We start from the raw sequence: 17843 nt of genomic DNA on the forward strand, positions 1-17843 counted from the left end.
CCCTCTGCGGGTCCAGAAACAGCGTCGCAGCATTCTGGAGGTGAAGTGTGACCTGCGAGATCAAGATATCAAGTACGCTATGATGTTCCCAGCCAAACTACGGATCGAATCCAAGGGCAAACTCTGGTTCTTCACTAGGCTGGAGGACGCTTGGGACTGGCTTGAGGGCTGGAGAACTGTGGGTAAGAGGTCCCACGGGCCGGCAGGCAGAACTGGAGGCTCCAGCGGCCGAGGAACTCAGCTGGTGTCACCGACCGTTGATACATCGACAACTCAGAGCCTGGAAGGAGGAGTCGCATGACACTGCAAGGCCATTGGAGGTGGCGGACCTCCTCACGCCTTACATTTAGATAATGACTGTTTGCAGTACTCCGCATTTAGTCCTGTTTGTCATGTTTTATATTCATATGGACCCGCTATTGATGGCTACCTTGAACGGGAGGGTTGAGTTGGTTGCCAGGTTACCGTAACATGCTCAGGGGGATAGTTTATGTTATTCACTTCGGAGTTGGTAGGCCGGGGGGGGGGGGGGGGGGGGGGGATCACCGTTCTTAGTTACAGTTGCTCTAGGGAGTGGGGTTGTTTCATGTTCCCCGAGCTGTTAAGGGTGGGTGACAGGCACTCTGCAAGTTGTGGGAGGCGAGAGGTTCTTTTCCCGCCTAGCAGGGAGGCAGGGAGGGGGGACGACGTTGGGGTGGGAGGGGGGCATGGGGAAGGGTGTTTTGTTTTTATTGTATATGGTACTTGCGCAATGTTGTTTCTTGCTGTGTCTCACACAATAAGGTCCACTGGGTCGATACCGCATCGCTATTTCACCACTGCTCACCAATTGCATGGCGGGCTTCGGCCCTCGTGGTCGGGGGCTGCAATTTCCATTCCTGGGTTTACTTCATCTCCATGGCGGGTAGCTCCCTGCATAGGGTGTTTCCATACTCCCACACATCGCATTACATCCTCCCCAGGGGGCTACAGTAGTTGCTCAACACGTACATCCTCAAATCTTCAACACTATTTTAACCTAGTTCCATTACACTCATGGTGTCTAATCTAGCGCTAAAAATATTTATGTGGATCGTTAACGGCTTGAGGGACAGAATCAAGCGGGGGGTTGTTCTTCAGTACATTAAACGTCAAGCACCAGACATAGTACTGATTCAAGAGACGTACCTGATTGACAACTCATGCGGTGCACTGAACAAATGGGGATACCACATGGTTGGACACCCAGGGTTCCCCTCGGGCTTGCGAAGGTGCAGGGGTGCTTCTACGCAGGGGATGTCAATATATTGTGAATAAGACTTGGGATGACGCACAGGGCAGATATTTTGCGCTCTCTGGTACTTGGCAGGGGCGGGTAATCAATCTGGTGTCCGTATATGCCCCACAGGTCTTCAGCAACCGGTACTGCGCGATATCGGGGTGCTCCTGCTCGAACTTCCAATAGGAGTGCTGGTGCTGGATGGCGACTTTAATCTCGCAAAGGATGGATCGCGTGACCGCCTCCCACCCAGGAGTGACCTCCATGGGGAATCCCAACTGTCCGGACTTGCGTTCGCACTGGGTCTGGGAGACGTATGGCGCTGACTCAACCCTACCACCACAAAATTCACTTATTATTCTAGTGCCCATAACAGCCAGTCCCGCATAGACCATATATTCACGCTTGCTCAGGATATCCCGTTTTTTGTGGCCTCCGAATGTTTAGCCCGTGGAATTTCAGATCATTCTCCGATTCTGACGAGACTAGCCATGGGGCAACCTAAGAGTCGCTCCACCCTCACAATAAACCCATGGGCACTTAAGGTGCCTAATATCAAACAGGCTCTGCTTAAGGACACTGACTATTATTTCAACAAGAACGTGGGGTCGGTTTCGTCGCCGCCTGTGATCTGGGGGGCATATGATGTGGTCATAAAAGGCAGGGCTCTGTCACTCATGTTAGGGCACAGGAGGGAACTCACCAAATGTGTGGTTGAACTTGCGGAGGATATCCTCGCAAGAGAAAAGACCCTAGCGTCGAAGCCCGATGCAGAGGCTCAACACATGCTGGACATGGTGAGAATAGACTATCGTCAGCTTCTAAATGAAGCTGCCACGGCCCGATTTACTGCTATTCGACATAAAGTATACGAACACGGTGAGCGTACGGGCAGGATGTTAGCCTGGTTGGAAAAGAAAGAACGAGCATCCAGGTGGATACATTCAATTCAGGGTGCAGATGGTGCACTCCTTACCGACCCCCAAGACATCAATAACATTTGCAGCATATTTCTCCTCGGTGTACACACCGGCCGCAAACTCACAGTCTGCCATGGCTTCAGAACTTTAGTCTACCATTACAGTAGCTTGTCTGTCTACACATGACAGGGAGTCCCTCGAGGGCGATGTCATGGTGACGGAAATCCAGAAGGCCATCCAAGACTTGCGCTCGGGTAAAGCCATGGGACCCAATGGGCTCCCGATTGAAATTTTCAAGCCAGTGGCATTCAAGCTCTTCCCCCACCTGTTAAGCATGTATATGGAGAGTTTTGATACCGGGGTATTACCCCCTGAAGTCAGGATGGTTTCCATCTTGGTAATACACAAACCAGGCAAACCCGCAACGGACTTCAAATCTTATTGTCTGATTTCTCTCCTCACGGCAGAGGCTAAAATTCTGGCCATGGTATTGGCCAACAGGCTTCTTCCGTATCTGACCGGATTGGTACACACTGACCAGTCTGGGTTCATGCCAGGCAGCAACACTGCCTTAAATCTGCGCCGCTTGAATGGGGTTTTGGGATGAATTGACACCATAAAAGAAGATGCCATTTTGCTGTTACTTGACGCAACTATGGCTTTTGACACCATTGAATGGGAGTTCTTATTCGCGGTTTTGGCCCGGATCGGGTTCAGCCCCAAATTCATCAAATGGGTTAGATTCCTTTCTTCTCAGCAGACTGCGCAGATGGTGGTCAATCACCATGTGTCACAAGCGTTTCCACTGCAACGGGGTACCAAGCAGGGATGCCCCTGTCACCCCTTCTTTTCACGCTTGTTCTCGAACCATTGGCGGTTTAGATCAGGGGATATCCGATGATTAGAGGGCTGAAAAGGACTGACGACCATTAAGACCGTGTTTCTCTATACGCGGACGACATCCTCCTTTACCTAGCCTCACCCACGCGATCTCTCAATCAAGCTTTAAATATTTACCGGGTATTTGGAGCCCATTCTGGATACACAATCAACTGGTCCAAGTCGCAGTTGTACATCCTTTGGGGTGACCCACTGCGTAACTCGAGGGGCTACAACATACCAGTGGCTTCACAGGGTTTTAAATACCCCAGACTCGGTCTTGAGTCTAACCTGCTCCCGCCATTGACACGCCTCCGCTCTGACGTTAAGCACTGGCATTCTCTTCCCCTTAATCTCCTGGGACGGGCTGCCCTTTTAAAAATACTGGCGCTACCGTGCTTACTTTACATGTTACAGAACTCCCCCAACACGATCTCTGACATTTACTTCACTGGTTTAGAGGTCACTGTGCGGGAACTGCTCTGGGAGGGACGTGCCCCATGGATCGCCCTCAATAAGCTGACCATGGGGTGGTATGAAGGGGGCATTGCATTGCCTGATATTAAGCTATACTATCAAAACAGATTTTTATTGAGTTTCAGAAAACATACATTCAATCCTTCGGTCCTCAGAATGCTCTAGGGAGTAAATCAGCAGTACTACAGATAGCGTAACAGACTCAACACGAAGTCTCATCCACCTCCCTGTGAGGCATCCGTGGTACATCTCAGTACCCCGCATATATAATCCAGTCCAATAGTGCGAAGCACTGAAAAGAACCCCCAACCCCCTCCCTCTCCCTCTCGTCCCACTTCTGAACCCCTTCCCAACAAGGACCCCCAACCCCAACTACCCACCCAAGCATGTCGCCAAATTACTAAGACATTCAGGAGTACAAACAAGACTCCCATACCACCTATCCGTCTCCCTGCCACACAAGCCAAGGTAGTTATTAAAGCAGAGGCACAGGGGTAAGCCTCTTTTCATGCTCACAGTGATCTTGTCTCACGTTACACCCCCGCAGGTGGATAAGGTTGCTCAAATGGCCTGCCCCACATCCCCCTCATCCAGTATATCCTCATCCTCTATGACCGGATGCTTTACCAGTTCTAGGAGAGCCACCCAAGCCCGTGCCAATTCCAACGATTTCTCACTCCCATTACGCTGAGCCATACATAACCTATAGTTCCCTTCACTTTCTGCCCATTTCACCAGCTCCTTATTCCAGCGCACCAAACTAGGCTCCTGCCTCGCTTTCCAGTGGGAAGTAAGTTCTCTCTTAGCCAAAACCAACCCTAGGTCAATACACTTGCTGGTAACCTTGGTCCTGGCGGTGTGTGGAAACCAATGTAACAAGCAGACCCCCGGTGTCACAGCTAGCTCCCTCTCCGTCACAGTCCTCCGAGCAGTCGTCACCTCCCTCCCGAAGTCTCCCACCTTCGGACAATCCCAGAACATGTGGAGAAGACTCGTCCCATCCTGGTCACAACGAGGACAAGTGGCTGACACTCAAAGTATTCAGTAATTTTACCAGGCGTGAGGTAGGCCCTATGAAAGATATAAAATTGAATGAGCTGGAAACGGGCATTCCGAGAGCTTTTCCACAGCCGCTCTACAATCGCCTCCCAAGGTTTTTCTGCAATGGGCTCCCCCAGATCCGTCTCCCACTTGAGGCGCAGAGCCGTCAGAGGTTGACACAGATCCCGGGTGATCCGTCGGTAGAGGCAGGTCACCGCTTTGAAGGTGCCCGCTGCCATCACTACAAATTGACAAGCGAGAGACATTTCTGGCTCCAACAGTCCCTTTCGCCAGTGCTTTCTGATAGCCGCCGTCAGGGCCGCATGCAAGAGAAAGTCCTCCCGCGGGAGATCATGCCGCTCCCGGAGGTCATTAAAAGGGAGAAGGTTACCATCCTCATAAAGGTCACCTATTACAATAACTCCCGCCTCTTCCCAGACCAGCAATTGTCTCCAATCTCCCCCGTGGGGCAATGCTATGCACATCTTCAGCGGAATCTCGGGCGCATATGGAGTCTTAGCGTGTGCCCTCCTGGCCAGTCGTGCCCAACACTGGTGCACCGTGTGCAAATCCGGCGGCAATACTACACCTCTCAGCAGGGTCCGCAGCAGCACACATGACAAATGGTCCCAACTCGGATCCAACCCACCCTGATCCTCCGGGCGCTGAATATGGCCCGCCACCCATTTCGTAAACCACTGAAGTTGCGCGGCATGGTAATAGGCCTCTAGGTACGGCAACGCAAGGCCCCCCTCTGCCCTGGGCTGCTGCAGGGTGGCCAAAGCAACCCTCCGTCTCCCAGCCCCCCATATAAACCCCGTAATCAGAGTATTGAGCTGGGCAAAGAATTTACCTGGGATCCAAACGGGGAGCGTCCCGAAATAATAGAGGAACCTGGGCAGGATGACCATTTTCACCAAGGCCACCCTGCCTGCAACCGACAGTGTAAGAGTCCCCCAAAAATCAAAACAGGTTTTCGCACCGCGCTCCCCACATTGCCGTCCAAAAGATCGTCAGGAGCATGATAAATCTGGGTCCCCAAGTATAACAAACACCGACACTCCCACGGAACATCCCCTGCTCTCGGATGGACTATCGTGCCTGGTTTAGTAGGAAACAAATATGACTTGGCCTAATTCACCCGGAGTCCCGCCACCCTCCCCAAGGTCTCCAACAAGGTCCTCGCTCCTCGGAGGGCCTCTCCAGCATCCGGCAAGAATATGAGGAGATCGTCCACATATAGTGCTATATGTTGCATTCGTCCCGTCACAGGAGCCCAGGGAAATACTTCCCGGACCTAGCGTGGGCAACCATGGGCTCCATCGCCAGGGCAAACAATAAAGGGGACAACGGGCACCCCTGCCTCCTCCCCCGAGCGACTGTACAGGCAGCAGAGATCAATCCCCCCGTCTTCACCCTGGCAGTAGAACTGTATAAAGCGTTCACCCAATCCGAATTCCCGCAAGACGTTAAAAAGATATGGCCACTTCAGGCTATTGAAGGCCTTTTCAATATCGACCGCAAAAATGCAGGCCTCTTCCTTATATTACGCTATACTATCAAGCCTCTCAATTGATCACCATCAATAAGTGGGCACACGGCGAGCATGATGACCCAAACTTTCGTACCGACTGTTGGCTCTTGGGTAAGGGCGGTTATAATCGGGCCCTCTACACAAACCCACGCAAACTTCAACTTACAGGGCCCACGGTGCGTACACTAGAGACCTGGCATGGGATCAACAAGAAATGGGGTTGGAATAACACACTCACTAAGGCCACCCCACTCTGGGAGCCCGACATGTTGGGCCAACTTAGTCAGTGCCCTGGATTTGATAAGCGGGACATGATAGGGATCTCGTCGGTGGGCGAAATGTGGGTGAAAGGTAAGCTAGCAACATTTGATGATATGCAGGCTAAATACCACTTAGCTCGTACAGAGGCTTATAGATACCTACAGATTAGCCACGCGATTGCTGTCGCCCTGCCTAGAGAGGGCCCTTTGGATGCATCCACCCTGCTGGAGGATAGACTGTTACTTGACCCCATGCCATCAATGGCCATATCTCTCACATACAAGAAGCTTCTAAACAACCGACCTGACCCCATGACCCGATTATGCCAGCGCTGGGGGGTGGATCGGGGGGAGATCGAGGATGAGGACTGGCGTGATGAGCTGGCGTCCCCTAGGGAGGTGGCCATTCCCTTTCGCCTGCGTCTGGTACAACTGAAAATCCTACATCGCGTTTATTTTGACGCACGCACACTGTTTAAAATGGGAAGGCCACCTCACCCTCTGTGCCTCCGGCACTGTAGTTTGCCAGGCACCTTCTCCCATATATTGTGGGAATGTCCTAAAATGCAAACATATTGGGGGAACATCACGTAGCAGATGGAGGGCGTGTGGTAAATCTATGAAGGCTAGCCCCGGTTCGGTCTACTCAACATGTGGGACGCCACGGATCTTACACAGGCAGAACAGGCTTGGGCTTCAACTGGGTGGTCACTTGCAAAACAGACTATTGCGTAGAAATTGGGAGTAGCGACGGCCCCATGCCGGAGGGACTGGGCTATAGACATGGACAGGGCAATGATTGCCGAATAAGACTTTTTTAAGCACAGAGGGTGCCCCAAAAAATGGGACCATAAGTGGGGGAGGTGGAACAAATACAGAGGTGACTTATGTGTATCCACTACCATTGAGCTAAAGCGAGATTGACGCCTTCTGCTGGAGGTCCCCGGCTTTGAAGACACACTCCTGCCCTGATGAGAGTGCCATGCTTGCTCCATTGAATGTGAACGAAAGGGAAGGGACTCATATCGGGAATGATTAAGTGCCCGGGTGCGGATTGTGACCTAATAGAGCTGTTCTTCACGCTTGTGTGGTGTGGCGGGTGGTGGACTGTACAAGAGTCGTACTATATAAGTTGTATTTGCCATGTTTTCACAGTGGACCTGTATACCGAAGTATCCAAGCAATGTACCATGTCTTTTTCCTTTTGCTCAATACAAATTGTTTATTAAAAAAAAGAAAAAAAAAAAAATACCATTACGTTGTTATTCCAATGGTTTTTATATGGGAATACCCACCTTGCGTACAATAGAACAAGTTACTTACCTTCGGTAACGATGTATCTGTAAGAAACATTAGTTAGTTAGATTCCTCACCTTAGAATATCCCCAGGCGTCAGACTGGATCCGGAAGATTTTTCGTCAGCAATACCCCTTGCGCGTCGCTAGGCGTCGTCTGCGGCTCCGCGTCTGTCGTCGGCGTCGTGCGCCGGAATGACGTCGTCGGAGTACTTAGACGCCGCCCTCGCGCGCTGACGTCAGTTCTTGTACATAGCTTTCCGCGCCAGGAACGCAGAGCCATGCAAAGACCGACACTGGTGCCAAAAATAAAATCTAGGGGCCTGAAAAGGATAACCTTAACCCTAGATGTCAGTTCGCAGAACGGGGAGGATGGGTGGGTCGGTGAGGAATCTAACTAACTAATGTTTCTTACAGATACATCGTTACCGAAGGTAAGTAACTTGTTCATCTGAAAGAAACACGTTAGTTAGATTCCTCACCTTAGAATAGATACCCAAGCAATACCATCCCCGGTGGTGGGTCTGCGAACCAAGATCACACCAGAAAGTCCTGGAGGACAGAACGGCCAAAGAAGCCATCCCTCCGGACTTGGCTGTCAAGGCAATAATGCCTGGCAAACGTGTGTAGCAAAGCCCACGTCGCCGCCTGACAGATGTCCTGCAAAGGGACACCCCGTCCCAAAGCAGTAGTAGCCGCTGTGGCCCGAGTAGAGTGGGCGCGCAGCCCAACAGGAGGGTCCTTTTTTGCCAAGGAGTAACAAATTTTGATGCACAAAACGACCCACCGAGAGATGGTCCGTTTGTGCACAGCTTTCCCCTTCTTAGCACCCACGTATCCAACGAAAAGTTGGTCGTCCACCCGGAACTGCTTTGTGCAGTCCAAATAAAAGGAGAGCGCACGTTTTGGGTCCAGACGGTGGAGCCTCTCTTCCTCTTTGGAAGGATGCGGAGGCGGAAAGAAGGTGGGCAAGGTGACAGACTGCCCAAGATGAAATGGAGTCACCACTTTCGGAAGAAAGGAGGGACGAGGCCGAAGGACAACCTTGTCCGGATGAACAGACAGAAAAGGAGGCTTTGAAGATAAAGCCTGGAGCTCACTCACCCGCCTAGCCGAGGTGATGGCTACCAGAAAAGCAGTCTTAAGAGTCAGAAGACAAAGAGGACAATTGTGAAGAGGCTCGAAGGGAGCGCACATCAGGAATGTCAAGACAAGATTCAAGTCCCACTGAGGCATTACAAACGGGACAGGAGGGAACATGTGAGTAATGCCCTTTAGAAAGCGTGTAACTACAGGGGACTTGAAAAGAGAAGGCTGATCAGGAAGCCGCAAGAAGGCAGAGATGGCAGCAAGATAACCTTTCAGGGTGCCCAGGGCAGAGCCCTGCCGGGCCAAAGAAAGAAGAAAGAGGAGAACCTCAGAAAGAGGGGCGGAAAGGGGATCCACAGCCTTTGCTGTGCACCATGCCACAAATTTGTTCCACCGGCAGGCGTATACCGTCTTTGTGGAGGGACGCCTGGCTGCCAGAATGATATCACAAACTTCAGGAGGCAAGTCAAATGGCATCAACTGCCGCCGCTCAATCTCCACGCATGGAGGTGGAGGCTGGACAGGTTCGGGTGGAGGACCGTCCCCTGCTGTTGCGACAGAAGATCCTCCCGAAGGGGCAGACGTATCGGAGGATCGGTCAACATACTGAGTAGCTCGGGATACCAGTACCTTCGTGCCCAATCCGGAGCCACCAAGATGACTTGGGCCCGGTCGTGCCTGATCTTCTTCAGCACTCTGGGCAGAAGTGGTATAGGCGGAAAGGCGTACAACAGACCGCAACTCCACTCGTGACGAAAAGCGTCGCCGAGCGAGTGCCGCCTTGGAAATTCCAACGCGCAGAACTGCTGACATTGCGCGTTCTCTTCGGTGGCGAATAGATCTAACCAAGGCTCTCCCCACTCCTGAAAGAGACCTTGTGCCACTTCGGAGTTCAGACGCCATTCGTGATCCATCATGCACCGGCGGCTGAGTTAGTCTGCTCTGGCGTTCAGAGAGCCCGCCAGATGTTGAACCACCAGGGTGACGCCCTGGTGTTCCAGCCATGTCCAGAGGCGCAGAGCCTCCTGACAAAGGGTCCACGACCCCACCCCGCCCTGTTTGTTGCAATACCACATGGCGGTGGTGTTGTCCGTGAACACCTGCACGACACTTCCCCTGACAGAGGGAAGGAAGGCTTTCAGTGCAAGTCGGATCGCTCTCAACTCCAACAGGTTGATGTGGAGACGAGACTCCGCCGGAGACCAGAGGCCTCTGATCTCCGCCTCTCCCATATGGCCACCCCATCCCAGGAGGGACGCATCCGTCACTACGACATGCTCCGGTTGGGGAAGGGAGAGGCTCTTGCCCTCGACCCAATCGCGGTCCGTGAGCCACCACTGCAACTGCTGTGCAGTGCCCTCCGAGATCAAGACATGGTCGGACAGGTTGCCGTGATGCTGGGCCCACTGAAACTTCAGGTCCCACTGCAGAGCCCGCATGCGCCGCCTGGCGTGATGCACTAGTAGGATGCAGGAGGCCATCAGCCCCAGAAGCCGCAACACTAGCCTGACCGAAACCCAGGATAGAGGCCGAAAGATGGGAATCAGGGCCTGAATATCCCAGACCCGCTGTTCCGGTGGATAGACCCGGAACTGCGCCGAATCGAGAACTGCTCCGATGAAGAGGAGCTTCTGAGAGGGACTCAAGTGTGACTTCGGCACGTTGATGGAAAATCCCAGCAAATGCAGGAGATCCGCCGTAGTCTGGAGGTGGGAGACGACTGTCTGGGGCGAGCCCGCCTTCAACAACCAGTCGTCGAGATAGGGGAAGACTGGAACCCCTGATCTGCGCAGATGAGCTGCGACCACCGCCATCACTTTCGTGAACACCCGAGGGGCACTGGTGAGGCCGAAGGGGAGCACGGTAAACTGAAAGTGCTCTTGGCCCACCGTGAACCGCAGGTAACGCCGGTGGGCCAGCAGGACGGGGATGTGGAAATATGCGTCCTGCAAGTCCAACGCTACCATCCAGTCTCCAGGGTCTAGGGCAGCTAAAACCTGAGCCAAAGTTAACATCTTGAACCTCTCCTTCCGGAGGAAGGCATTGACGTTCCGGAGGTCCAAGATAGGGCGTAGGCCCCCTTTGCCCTTCTTGGGAACCAGAAAGTAGTGGGAATAACAGCCACGACCTAGTTCTGGGCTCGGAACGCGCTCGACTGCCCCCTTGGCCAAGAGGGCCGAAACTTCCTCGTGGAGAAGATTCAAATGATCCCCCGAGATACGGTGGTGCTGCGGTGGCATGGCTGGAGGGGTCGTCTCGAAGGGGAGGGAGTAGCCCCTTCGGAAGATTTGCAGCACCCACCTGTCCGATGTGATGGACCGCCAGTGGAGGAGGTGATGGCGAACTCTGCCGCCCACTGGCGTGGAATGGGCCTGAAAGCTCGGACTAGGAAGGCTTTGAGGCGGATGCTGCCGGGGTGGATGTGGGCTGACCTCGTCGACCTCCAGATCCGCCTCGGCGGAAACCACATCCGCGACCGCGCGCAGGTTGGTTCTGCGGCTGGTGGCTAGGCGTACGTGAGGAGGCACCCCTTCCTTGGCCACGAAAGGGGCGAAAGGCGGAAGTTTGCGACCGTGGGGCCGAGAGGCCCAAGGACTTGGCCGTAGCCCGGGAGTCCTTAAAGCGGTTCAGCGCACTGTCCTCTTTCTCGCCAAAAAGGCGAGTGCCATTAAAGGGCATGTCCATGAGAGTGCTCTGGACATCACCCGAAAATGACGTGGACCGCAGCCAGGCGTGACGTCTAAGCGCCACTGTGGTAGAAATGGCCCTACCCAGCGAGTCCGTGGTGTCAAGCCCACAACGTATAGCATGTCGCGCGGCATCCCTCCCATCGGCCAGAGCCTGGGTAAGTCGTGTCCGGACCTCCTCCGGACACAGGGGCAGCGCGTCCTCCACCGCATCCCACAGAGAGTGGGAATAACGGTCCAAGAGACAAGCGGTGTTCAAAGACCGCAGGCCCAAACTAAGGGAGGATAACAGCTTCTTGCCAAACTGTTCTAGTCTCTTGGAATCCCGGTCCAGCGGGGCGGTCGGGAAAGAGGATTGGGAGGTGGAGGCCTGGATAACCAGGCTCTCAGGGGTAGGGTGTTGGGACAGAAAACTGTGGTCGCCCGGAGCAGGGCGGTGGCGCCTGGCGACGTTCCTGTCCACAGGAGGGACTGTGGAGGGCTTGGACCAGGTGCCCTGTAGAACGTCAATGAGGGCCTCATTGAATTGCAGCAGAGGCTCAGTGGAGCTTGCTGCAGACTGAAGCACCTCAGTGAGGACGTTAGTCCTCACAGCCACGGCAGGCAGCTCGAGCCCAAGGGCTGCGGCCGCCTTGCGCAGCACCACAGAGAAAGCAGCGCCCTCCTCCGAAGCCACAGTCGGAGGAGAGACGAATCCAGTGTCTGGAGAGGTATCCAGGCCACTGGCCTCCCCCAGTTCATCTGCCCAGTCCTGTGACATTTGAGCCTGAGCGGCCATAGGATCCTCGGATCCCTCCCAGTTGTCCCCATCATCCGATTCCTGGTATACAGGAGGAAGGTACGGAGCCGGACGGTAGACATAGTGTGTCTCTAGCGGCGCCGAACGCGGCGTCCATCGACGCCGTAGCGGCGCCGGGTCCGGAGTGGGACTGAACTGGGGCCCGACGTCGAGCGGAGTCGACGCCGGTGGAGGAGGCGTGACGAGGTCGACCGGCGTCGGCAGGGACTCGGGAACGGGTCCCTTGGGCGCTTGCGGCGTCGAGGCCGGAGCCGTCGGCGGCGCCGGGGCCGGAGCCACCGGCAGGCAAGGCAGCCCTGTCGGGTCCGCGGGGCCCGAAGGCGCGCCAGCGGGCGCCGACGGCGGGGCCAGGCTCCTCATGGCCGAGAGGAAGGCACTGACCTCCGCCGGCGTCGCGTCAGTCCCAGGGACCGGCGGGTATGGGGACGTGCGCGGCGCCTGCGGCTCCGCCGGAGCCGCGGGGGTGGAACCACCCTGACCCTCGGCCGAGTCGCGCGACCGGCGAGGGGAGTCCGAAGAGCGGTGTCGCCTCTTGGACTTCTTGGAATGCTTCGACTTACCCGAAGACTTGGATCCCGACGACCGATGGTGACGTCGGCTGCGGCTCCGCGACCGATCCTTGGACCTCCTCCTGGACCGGGATCGAGCGACGCGCGGAGCCGAGTGGCGGATCTCGAGAAGCTTACGGGACCGCTCCCGTCTAGCCTTCGAGGTCAGGGCCTTGCAGTCGGAACACGACTCCGCGTCGTGGTCGAGGCCCAAGCAGTAAAGGCACCGGCGGTGATGGTCCGTAACCGACATCAGGCGGCTACAGTCAGCACAGGCTTTAAAACCAGGCATCCTACCGGCACCGGAGTCGATTGACAAGATCAAAAAAGATCGAAAAAGTTAGTCAAAAAGTGACTAAAGGGGTAGCTCTCCCGGATCTGCGCTTACTGGCGCGGAGAAAAGAAGAACTGACGTCAGCGCGCGAGGGCGGCGTCTAAGTACTCCGACGACGTCATTCCGGCGCACGACGCCGACGACGGACGCGGAGCCGCAGACGACGCCTAGCGACGCGCAAGGGGTATTGCTGACGAAAAATCTTCCGGATCCAGTCTGACGCCTGGGGATATTCTAAGGTGAGGAATCTAACTAACGTGTTTCTTTCAGATAAAAGGTTTTCATGCAACGCAGTCCTTGCAGCATGGCCTGAAAAGTAACGCAAAACTAACACTGCACAACTCTGTTAATATCAATTAACAATTTGTGCTGACTGGCACTAATTTAGAGCTTTGCAAATTTGGGCCCCATTGTATACTACTATCTGGGCTTAAATAAAATGTGAATGACACTTTGTCTGACCAATGACTGAACAGGGCCGACTCAAAACACATTTTCTATAAGATTGTGTATTATTTTTTAAGAAAACACAAGGCTATTGAGAAGCTAATATGTTCACTGGGCCATTCCTAAAAACAAAACAACTTTAAAGATTAACACACAGTCCTCTATCTTTGTGGGTTGCTCAAGGACATAAAGTAAACACCTAACAAATAGTGACATCTTGTTGTATTCTTGTAAGCATTCTATGATGTTATTAATAGTTCTGTTCGTACCCTTTCAGGTGTTATACTGGTGGCCTTCAAGTCAGTGGCAACCAATTCATTTTCCTGGTAAAAACCAACCATACCTTTAAATGAGGTTTACTGATGAACAGTTGTGTGTAACAGCTCGTTTAAATCTGTGTCATACCACAAAAATCACTCACAGGATTCCTTGTCTCAATCTAGATTTTCATCCATGCAGCGGTTTCCGTAAACACATTTCTCCTCATTTGGTCACTACAAACCTGTGCGTAACTCTAGGCACTGTTGGTGTTGCCAAAAGGTGGAACTTTAAGAAAATGCCCTGAGGAATTGGACTTGAGACCATTATAAACCTTTATATTGGATACATTTGTCAACATTTGCTTTTGGGTACTATGTTCACATATTCCAACGAGGAACCATTTATACATGACTGAGATACTTCTGGCTTTGATCAAAATCTATATGACCATGGGAGAAATATACTTTCTAAACTAAGACAGAAAGGGTGTGTCTTCAGGGTTGCACATACAGCCTCCATTAAAGCTTTACATTTTAAATAAGCATCTTTTTCTAATAGTGATTTTCACACGTTTTCCCTATAGCGGGAATGTGCAATGCACACATTTAATCCTGATAGATACTGCCACCCTATAGTTTGCACATTTAGTTCTAGGGTCGCACAATTAAAAACAAAATGCATTGTTTATTTTTGTGCTCGGAGGAGACAACTCTTCTGCTTCAGTCTAAATTAAAACTTTTTCTGCACCGCTGTCACAGAGCGATAAGCTTACCGTGTTATTATAATGCTGAAGTCGGTGAGAGGTTCATGTCTTGCCGAAATCATCAAGGAATGCTGCTGCTGTGACGAAGATGCAGTTCTGCTGTCGCCAACCATTCTGAGGAGGAAGAGAACTGTACACACACAGACAGCCTTGCACTTGTGGATGCACTGAGCCTGGCCTCCTGACATACAATACAACGGTATGAGGTTAGATTATTCCAACAGACCTACCAGATGGGTACTCCCGACATGCTCTCTTTAGCATATAGAAATTAGTAATAGATAGAAGTAATCTTAGAAACATTAAGAACAATTAACATGGTTGAATTGTTTGTGTATTTCACCATTCCAATAATGCTTATAACTAAGTGTCTAATCTTTCTAATAATTGAAGTTCATGTTTTATATACAAAGATTAGATCTTTGCAATACAAGTTTGAAAATGCAAATATTGTATCCTTTCTTTGTAATACTTTGGGCATGCAAAGGTGACAAACGAAAGAGTTCGATCTGTTTCCCAGATTCCTTGGGAATCAGTGATCATTTTCTAGGTTACTGAAACATCTAAACCTCTTTAGGATTAGACGTTTAGATGCAGTACTCTGAGCTAGCAAAACCAGATCAACATTCACTGATTATATAAGACTCAGTCTCTGTAGTATGATGTTTTGCTGTTCTAAATACACAGGCCAACTATATTTGTAGAAACCGTATAACAGCATGTTGCACTTTATAAATTTTAAATCAAATCATATCAAATTCATATGTTATATCACCAACAGTGGAGAGACATAAAAATTATGACTTATTGGTACTGGAGCATTGGGGGCTGTGAGCAACAGGAACGGTATGAATGATTTGTGCACTACTGCTTGGTTGATTTGATTTGAAGTGTTATTTGTAAAGCGCACGAATGCCATGGCGTCTTGGCGCTGGGTGTGAGACGTGACATTACTCCAGGTGGGTTCTTAATTTTTACCGAATAACCAGGTTTTTAGATCCTTCCTGAAATTTATACGGTTAGGTTGACAGCGCAGAGGATATGGCATCTGGTTCCATAATTTTGCCGCACAGTAAGATAATGTTCGACCTCCCCATCTGACCTTCCGCGTTTTTGGGATACAAACAAGACCTTCTGTAGATGATCTGAGTGTTCTGACAGGAAGATATCTTGTGAAGAGTTTCCCTACTTCCCCGGATATACCTCCATAGAGAGCCTTGTGTACTAGACATAGAGCTTTAAAATTAACCCTATGTCGGACCGGGAGCCAGTGTAGAGTTTTAATGGCCTCTGAAGTGGGACGGCCCTTAGGTATATTCATAAGCAACCTAGCCGCCGTATTTTGCAATGATTGGAGCTTCCTCTCCTGTGCTTTGTCAATTCCCATAAAAAGGGCGTTACAGTAGTCTAATTTAGATAGAAAGAGTGCGACTACAATTGTCTTTTGAAATTCTGTTGTTATGAAAGGGAACATTTTCCTTAATGTTTTTAGAAGGAGGAAGCAGGAAGAGGTTAGTTTGTTAATTTGGGCGGATAGATTTAGCTGATTGTCTAGGGCTACCCCTAGGTTTTTTGCCTTTGAAGCAGGGATAGGGCAGAGTCCCGCCTCCTTGGGCCACCAGCTTGTGTTCCATACCGATGGACCTTTACCAAATTCGAGGACCTCGGTTTTGTCAGTGTTGATTTTTAGGAAATTTGAGCTCATCCAATGCATGATGTCAGTTAGACATGCATGAAAACCAGTAGCTACAGTATCTAAGGGCTCTGTGACTGAGATGGTGAGCTGAGAGTCATCGGCATACATAATTAATGAAAATCCATGTTTTCTGACCAAGTTGGCCAACGGGGCGACATAAATATTAAAGAGGGTCGGGGAAAGAGCAGACCCTTGTGGAAGCCCACAGGGGAGTCGAAACATTTCAGACCGCACATTCTCCCAGTGTATATTTTGTTGTCTGGTATCCATGAAAGAGGTAAGTAGATTAAGTGCAGTGTCCTCTATCCCTGTCTCTTTGAGCCGTTGCGCCAACACGTATGGTTTACGGTGTCGAACGCTGCCGACAGATCTAGTAGAACCAGAATAGCTTCATTACCCCTGTCTACCGTCCTTCGAATCTCCTCAGTTGCTAACACCAGTGCTGTCTCTGTCGAATGACAAGACCTGAATCCGTGTTGGATACAATCCAGCAGGGAGTTATCTTCTAAATATTGAATTAACTCCTTGTTCATGGTCTTTTCCAGAATCTTCGCGGGTAGAGGCAATCGGGAGATTGGCCGATAATTTTTCGGTTCAAGTGGATCGGCGGTGGGTTTTTTCAGGATTGGCCTTATACAGGCCTTTTTCCACACTTCAGGATATTTGCCACTTTCCAGAACTTGATTTAGAAGAGGAGTTGGGTGCACGCTAATGACCTCTGAAGCTAGATGAAAAACAGTTGGGGGACATGGATCGTTTGGGGAACCAGATTTTGTGGATACCAGGAGGTTGTTAACCTCACCTACACTGAGTGTCGTAAAGCGATCCAGTCTGCTATTTGTTACTCGGCTGTTTAAATTTAGAGAATTGTAGACAGGCCTGTTCTTCGCTAGATTAGAAAGATCATCATATATTGCTTGCACTTTGTCTTGAAAAAAGTCGGCCATTGTATTACACAGAGCTTGATCAGGCGTAAAATTACCTGAATGTTGGGGGGTGGCCAGAGTGTGTACGGTTTTAAACAATTCCTTTGAGGAATGGGTGGCCTTGCTTATTTTAGCCATAAAAAAGGTCCTTTTAGCTTTTACAATTGCCTGTTTATATTCCTCCAGGCATTGATTGTATAGTGCCTTGTGCTCAGAACTGTAATCAGTTCGCCACACTCGTTCTATCCGTCTGCATTTTATTTTTATTGTTTTTATTTCTATAGTATACCAGGGTGCTGTTGGCATAGCTCTTCTACAAGTTTTATTCACTTCGGGGGCCAGTTTGTCTACAGCTGTTGCAATCCAGTCGTCAAAACGACTGGCTGCTACATTATTATCACTACTCAGAGTGAAAGGATTTGAGCTTAGAGCCTGTTCCAGAGTGGCCTTTTCTATCCTGTTCCATTGCCGCATTTGCAGGGATCGGGCTGGAAAGGATTGATGCAGCGAGAAATAATTGTTTGTTACTTCAAAAACAACAGCCCTATGGTCTGTCCAGGGCAATGGCAGTGTTTAAGTAATTTTTGTACCTGGCTGGTTTGTAAAAATCCCATCTAAGGTATGGCCAG

Source organism: Triturus cristatus, chromosome 2_2 (genome assembly GCF_964204655.1).
Source record: "Triturus cristatus chromosome 2_2, aTriCri1.1, whole genome shotgun sequence".
Taxonomy (NCBI): Eukaryota; Metazoa; Chordata; class Amphibia; order Caudata; family Salamandridae; genus Triturus; species Triturus cristatus.